This window comes from Salvia miltiorrhiza, chromosome 2 (assembly GCF_028751815.1).
Source record: "Salvia miltiorrhiza cultivar Shanhuang (shh) chromosome 2, IMPLAD_Smil_shh, whole genome shotgun sequence".
Classification (NCBI taxonomy): Eukaryota; Viridiplantae; Streptophyta; class Magnoliopsida; order Lamiales; family Lamiaceae; genus Salvia; species Salvia miltiorrhiza.
The window spans coordinates 11,590,891-11,598,497 of NC_080388.1; the positions used below are offsets into that span (position 1 = coordinate 11,590,891).

The 7,607-nt window shown below is 37.1% G+C and overlaps 1 long non-coding RNA gene across 1 annotated transcript; it reads left to right on the forward strand.

Moving 5' to 3' along the window:
* The first annotated feature begins 1,246 nt into the window (after positions 1-1,246).
* Positions 1,247-4,179, forward strand: LOC131011206 (uncharacterized). Its single transcript, XR_009096792.1, has 3 exons — positions 1,247-1,380; positions 3,235-3,301; positions 3,903-4,179. It is a non-coding gene; the product is annotated as an uncharacterized LOC131011206 (long non-coding RNA).
* The last annotated feature ends 3,428 nt before the right edge of the window (positions 4,180-7,607 follow it).

The following is a 7,607-nucleotide window of genomic DNA, read 5'->3' on the forward strand; positions in this document are numbered from 1 at the left end:
GAAGATGCTAACTACTGCGCCGGTTTTAGCAGTCCCCGAACCAGACAAAGAATATGTAATCTACACGGATGCGTCCAAAAATGGACTAGGTTGCGTGTTGATGCAAGATGGCAAGGTAATAGCATATGCATCACGACAACTTAGACCTCATGAGTTGAATTATCCGACTCATGATCTGGAACTAGCTGCAGTAGTACATGCATTAAAAATCTGGAGACATCACCTATATGGAGTTAGGTGTGAGATTTTTACTGATCACAAAAGTCTGAAGTACTTTTTCGAGCAAAAAGATCTAAACATGAGACAAAGGAGATGGCTCGAATTAGTAAAGGACTATGACTGTGGTATTAACTACCACCCAGGCAAGGCTAATGTAGTAGCCGACGCATTAAGCCGAAAAGTCTCGTCAAAATTAGGACATCTTCTCACGAGAGAAGTTGAGCTTATAAAAGAATTTGACAAGATGAAGATAGAAGTGATTAAACCACCTGGAACTATAGCAGGCGTTGTTGAGACAATACCTAGTTTAAGAAAAATTGTAATACCCGTGCTTTTGATGACGTGTTTAATTGCTTAAGTTTGAGTAATTAGGGTATAGATCCCTTGTTTGATTACTTTGTAAAGAGATGAGGAGTTATATGAAGTTTTTTTTTTTTTTAAAGATGTTGAGATGTTCTTTCGATGATGTAAGAATGATGTGAGATTTTATATTCGTATTTGAGTTTGAGTATTCGAATAATTCGAGATAATTATTTGAATGAGAACGGTGAACTCGGAAGTGAGATCTGAGTCCGTTAAGACGTTTTTGAAAATTTTGACTTTTTGACGATGAATAGTAAAATACTGCTATTTCGTCTTTTTGTCGACTTTCAAAATCTTACGTGCACGTCGTCGAAAAATATTCTTAGTTTTTCGATACGAGTCCAATAATGAAAGTTTTTATTTTTGGACGACGAGTGAATAGTGAACTAGATTTTCTCGATAAACGAACCGAGCTCGTTTATCAGAATTTCGAGAACGAGCTTGTGTTTTCTATATTTATATAGAATTACGAGTGCAATGAAAGTGAGTAGAGGTTGAGAGGGCGAGTAACGAAGAGTATGGGTAGTTAATCGTTAAAACGAGACGAAACGAGATATTTAACGACTAACGGGTTAATATCCTAAATATCTAACCTACCGTACCCCTAACCACCCCCCCAACTGCCCACTATCCCTCTATCTCACCTAACTCACGCTGCACACACAACACACACACTAAAACACATTAGAAACACACACACTTCACGTTAACACCATTTCTTTGGTGTTCAAGCTTTTGACCTCCGATTTGAGCACCGAGACGAGCGCCGATCATCTTTTCGATCACGTATCTAAGTAGGTAAGATCTCTACCTACGTTTTGATGGTTTTCTTTTCGATTTTCGTCGACGTCGAAAAACGTCGATTCTCGACTTTATTTTGAAACGACGTCGGATCGTCGTGAAATTTTAGTATGTTGTTCTTGGGTAGATGTTGAGCATGTTTAATGAAGGGAGTAAGAACGGAACGAACCGTAGCTATGAAACCCATGAGGGCAGCCCCGTTTTTCACATATTAGCTTGTCTTTCGATTTTTGTTTGATCGTTTTGACTTGATATTTGTGCTTAGGGGTATGCTAGAATCGATATATATTAAATTCGTATTTTTCCAAGCACGAAAATTGTATAAATTTTTAGAGTATGATTATTTAAATTCGTGAAGTTTGAGGCGTTGCATAATGAATATTATTGCGTATATGTGTTCTACGATATCACATGAGCATGCTAATTGATTTACAATTTATGGATGATAATTGTTGAACGAAATTAAAACTGGAATTCTGTCAAAATTTTACAGCAGTTTCAAGCTTATGTTTCGATGAGTTTTCATTGCTTGATGGCTCTGAAATTTTAGTATGTTTATCTATGATATGTGTATTTCGTTGCTGCAAAATTTCATGTCTTTTGAATGATGTTTGCTATTTTAAAGATATTTTGAAAAATCCTTGACAGAATCTGTCAACTATTGGTAGACTTCACAAAAACGTTTATATCTATTAATCCATTAAGGATTTTGCATCACCGTTTTTTTTAAACGAAACTAGACTTCAATACTTTTCTAAAAACATAAGATTTCGATTTTTATGACCTCTGAAACAGAGCAGTTTATTATTTCAAAAATGCCCTGTTCTGCTGTCATATTTGTCCAACAGTAAAAGTGTATGAGTTTCATTGTTTATTTGGCAGATCATATGAACGTTTTCTCTTGTGAAATTTTTAACCAAATCTTCAAGGATACCTTTAGTTTTGGCTGATTAAATTTGATGGAATTTTATTAAGGTTTGCCTTGGTTTCTAATGGCCTAAACAAAATTGGCAGAAACTGTCAATCTTTGACAGCCTGCACTAAAAGAGCAATATCTCCAAAAACCTTTAACCTTTTTGGTTAACTACCATTTTTAGAGTGAACTACACTTCATGAAGTTTTTGAGATCAATTGGTATGAGAGTTTATGATGATTGAGTTGGTTGTTATGAATTTTTAAAGATGACACAAAAACAGCAAAACTTTCTAGAAAACAACTTGATTATATTTGTTTTGATGGATGATACGATATGACTAAATGGTGTGAGTTGTGAGAGTTATGATTAACGCACATAAATGTTGGTATCTGACACTCGAACAATTGGTGTCGAGTATAAATGATAGTTTACTGATAAAGAGTTTTGATGATTTTGAATTGTTTGGTTTGCGTTGAAAAGATGTCAAGATGTTAAGTTTTGAGTCGAGAGACGAGTTCACGTAGTGAGATTCACGCGTTGAAATCTCGTGGCTGACATTATATATGAATAGGTCATGCCGAAATTTTTAGTGAAATTAGAATTTGAGCATAGTCAATTCTTGTTGACCTGTGACTCAAATACATACCTAATGGAAAGTTTAACTTTCTAATTGGTTAATTAGACGAGATGAGAGCGAATAGATCTGCTAAGAAAGTGGACTTTTCGATGTGTTAAATATTTCTTTTAATTGAAGCGCTGCTAATTATAACATAAGGATGTTATAATTAATGAGTAATGACGAGAGATAATAATTGTTATATTGATTAACAATCAAGAGAGATGAACATTAGAGATACTAATGTTTCATAAAAGAGATTAGATTATTAATCGAGGTTTCTTTTATAACTTCTCACCAATTCTTCATAACGATGAAGGTCCTTTTGGGAAGTAACGACTTGAGGGAGAGAGTGACGTTACTCATTGATACAGAGACACAACGAGGTGGGCATTACTTTTACTATACGTATATAGAGATCCCCTGCTTGTCGTAGGCCTCTTATACGAATGAATGCATGAGATGATTTAACTGTTAATTTCAGTTTTATATATCTATCAAACGAGTTTAATGCTACCTTTGAGCAAGTTATTTCATGACAAAATCTTTGAGTTAAAGTTATTTCAAGTATTGTCTTGCCATAAAATGTTTAAATTTTAGTATGATATCTATCTGCTTTGGCTTTGCCAATGATGCAATCGAATTCGGGTCCTGAGCAGTTGATAGCTATCCTGCCAGGGCTAGTGTACACCAGTGACCGTGAGTCATCTAGCGGGTTGGCCGGTCAAGTGACCGTGAGAGGTGGCCACCTCTCCGGCACAAAGTTCCAGATATGATAGATTACAAGAGAACTTAGTCTGCAGACGAACTTTAAGAATCACAAATGAATTTAGTAAGCTTGGGCCTTTTTAGCGAAAAACTCCCTTGCTGTACTGTTTATGATGGCATGACAATTTACAGTTTTGAAGCATGTATTTTTATACCTAGGCATACGTGCCCACTGAGTGCTTTTGTACTCAGCCCTGCATATGTTTTCTAAATGTGCAGGTTGAGCTGATGTGATGATGGTGCTGCAATGAGCGGAGTCTCCAGGGTTGTTAATAAATAGTTAACCTGTCTAGAATATGTCTTCATACATATGTCTAGCTACTTTCCGCTGCAAGATGTTGTTGATGTTATAGTATGTTATGTCATACTTTGAGTCTTAAGAGAATGGTTTCATATGATGTATAACTTGATTAATGATATTAATTAACTTTTATGCAGTCTTTCATAGACTGTTTTCAATTGAGTATTAATGAATAAAAATGACGAGTTTTATTAAGATGAGTAAGTTTTACGGCTATAAATGACGCCCCTTTTCTTCCCCTTCTTCTTTAACCCCATCCCTAGTCGTGGATCACTCGGCCTAACTATCCCTAGTTAGGGCGGGCTGTGACAGAGTGGTATCAGAGCGAAGGAAAGCTCTGAATTAGAAGTCTTGAGTTTAGTCTAGAATGAGTCACTAGACTAATAGTTATTAACAACCGTGAGCTCAGCGCACCATCACACCAGGCTCAACGAGGTATGTAAAATTTCAAAGTTTATTTGACGTTAAATTTTGAAGAGCATGATGTTGAGGTTATATGATGAGTTATGATGTTACACTTTAAAGGTGCATAGTTTGAGTTTGAGGATGACAACATGATTAATAATGAATTATTATGTTGTAAGAGCATATGTTGATGTTACATGATGAATCATGAGAGCGTTTATATCATATGATGTTATATGATTGAGGATGCATAATTATGAGTTATGATGTGATGTATTTGAGATGTTTTGTGATGAGAATTGTTTGAGCAATTGTGATAAGTCACGATGATTTAGATGAAGGAATCTAATGTCATTGTTAAGAGAGATTTTTTTTACTAAGTAGAAGGATGAAATGAGAACTTAGAGCTAAAGCTTGAGAGAATTAGCAATTGCTTTAAGTACTTGTTGGTTTGAGTTATGAGTTTGAGTTATGAGCTTGAGTATAATAGCATGATTAATGATGAGTTATTAGCATGCTGCAATGACATATTGTACGATATGTTGAGTTGTTTTGTGACGCGAGTTTTGCTCACGCAACCTTAATGGTACTTGAGGAGGTATCATGAGCCATAGTCTTTGGAGATGGCTTTGAGAGAGAATTGTTGAGTTGTCTTACTGAGTCACGATGATTTAGATTAAGGGATCTAATATCATTGTTTAGAGAGATTCCCTACTAAGTAAAGACGGGACGAGATGAGAATTTAGATGTTTTGAGCTTGAGTTTTAAGATAACAGTACTACTTAATAGGAGTTTTGCTAAGTTATGTTTTGTTTATTTCTGTTGCTGGAGCCAAGTAGAGTTAGTTCCTAGAGTCACCTTTAAGTTCTCCTTATAGGTTGGCCAGGACTGTTGGCACTGCACGAAAGTGGACTGTTGTGAGATCGAACTCAGGAAAGATCGGATACGAGGACGAGGCGTACAGTATGTGGTACAGAGATACCTTAGCAGATTTTCAAACACATGTTCATAGACTATGAAAGGATGAAAGCCTTATGGTTGTTACTAGACTGGATGGCATCGTGCACCTAGTCCCCGTGCTACCAATCGAGTGGTAGGATTGAGCAAGGAAGAAAGCCACTCAATATGATGGGACATGTCGTCTTGAGCATTTGACCCACAGGAGATGGGATTTGTTACAGATACCCAGATTTTCTATGCGGATCTACTGACCGGATGCCTGTTTTCTACCAGGGACTCTAGAAGAGTGTAGTAGATATCGAGTCGATCCTTGAGTATCAGTTACCAAAGATGATAAAATGATAAACGATAATGAGGATGAGAAGTAGCCGAGGAGGGCTAGAGTTGATGAGGATGAGAAGAGAAGTCGATGTAGGCTAGAGCTAAGGATGACCTTGAGAGTATGCGCAGTACACCCTCGTTTTTGATTAGTTGCAATTACATTGCGATGTATATAACTTACTTAGGAGATACTGGTACTTGAGATTTTGACATGATGATAGATAAGCATGCAAATATAGTACCCTACTGATGTTAAATAGATGGATGTTCCTAGTGTGCTAAAGTAGTAACTAGATGAGTTAACTAGTAGCAATTACCGTAGGAGGTCCAGACCGAGACATAGTACTATTAATGGTGTCGGTTTAGAAGGGACATTACGATAGATACTATGGTTTTTGTAGGGTTTAAATAACCCCTTTATGTAAGCCCTCTAAAAAGAGGCATTCTACTGATGGATATATTAGGTTGACCAGAGTGGTCTTTTTGTTAGCATTTCGTGAGTGCTTATTGCCTTACAGATGAATGTTGAGGTGACCGTGAGGGTTTCCTTAAAGTTGAGTTAGTAAATTGAACTTGAGTTTTGAGGATGCTTAGAGCGTTGGTCGAGTTGAGTTTTCCTTTTGTGATTTCAAAAATGCCTCAAAGATGTCATCAAGAGTGTGATGTGAAGGATAGGCGGGATAATACTCCGCCACCACCACCGCAACATGAGAGGAGAGTCGAAAAATATTGAACTTTCGAAACAAGAGTCTAGAACATAGGACCCTGAGTTTAAGCTTTTAGCTTGCTGGTGTGAACTTAAATTTTGTTATGTATAGTATGTTGAGGGTTTAGAAGACACAGAATTTCCAAGTTCGGGATAGTATATCCCGTGTGACTGGGGAGTGATTATGTTGGACCTGGCCAGTCCGCATGATCCAAATCTCAGTAGACGTGTTTTGGGTTTATAAACCCATGTGTTTCAACTTTCGGTTGAAAAGCCAGATGGGTTCTTACTCTAGGTCATTTTTGTTCGACCTGGTAGTTACTTCATTCTACCCTCTGGTCATTCATTTGAGTCTCTTGAACAATTTGTTTTGATGTCGTTCTAGTGTTGAACCCTTACAACTTTTGAGTTATCCTAGTAGATTCTTTTGATGTATAAGACTAGTGAGAGGCACGTCAGAAGACTTTAACACCCGAGCAACTGGTAAACTACACCTGAGAACAATTCAAGGCTACTCTTGAGAAATATGTACCAAGGAGTACAGTAAGCAGCAAGAGGCTGACTATCGAAGTTTGATGCAAGGAAAGAAATCGGTTGTAGAGTATAACCGAGAATTCTGTGAGCTATCACGATTTGCTCATCAGAAGATGGATACTGATGATGAGATGTCTGAGTTTTATGTGCCGGTTTAAGGCAGGACTTTAAGGTAGTATTGGGCAAGTTATTGGATGCATCAGTTAGAATCCTGTTTAATACAGGAGCCTCGCATTCTTTAAGTGTTTGAAGCATGTTACCTTCAAACTCGAACCAAAACGAGCTAGTCCCAAGTTGAGAGTAATCACTCCTGTAGGAAGAGCTACTACAGTTTCTCACATGATTTCTAAATTAGAGTTTGAGTTAGGATCACTAAAGATGAAAACAAGAACCTTGCACTTAATGCCTATGTGGAACGTAGACATTATTCTAAGGATGGACTGGTTAGCAGAGAACTTTGCCCCGATTGATTGTAAGAAGAGACAGATAACTTTCCAACCACCTGGGAAGGAACAGACATGTTTTCACGACATTGATAGAAAGAAGAGAATTCCAATCATTTCGGCACTTCAGGCGTCGAAATTGGTAAAGAAGAAAGGAGCACAAGCTTACCTAGTTTACTTGAATGATGAAGGAGAATCAAGTAAAAAAAAACTTTGAGGATGTAGCAGTGGTAAGGGAATATAGAGATGTATTT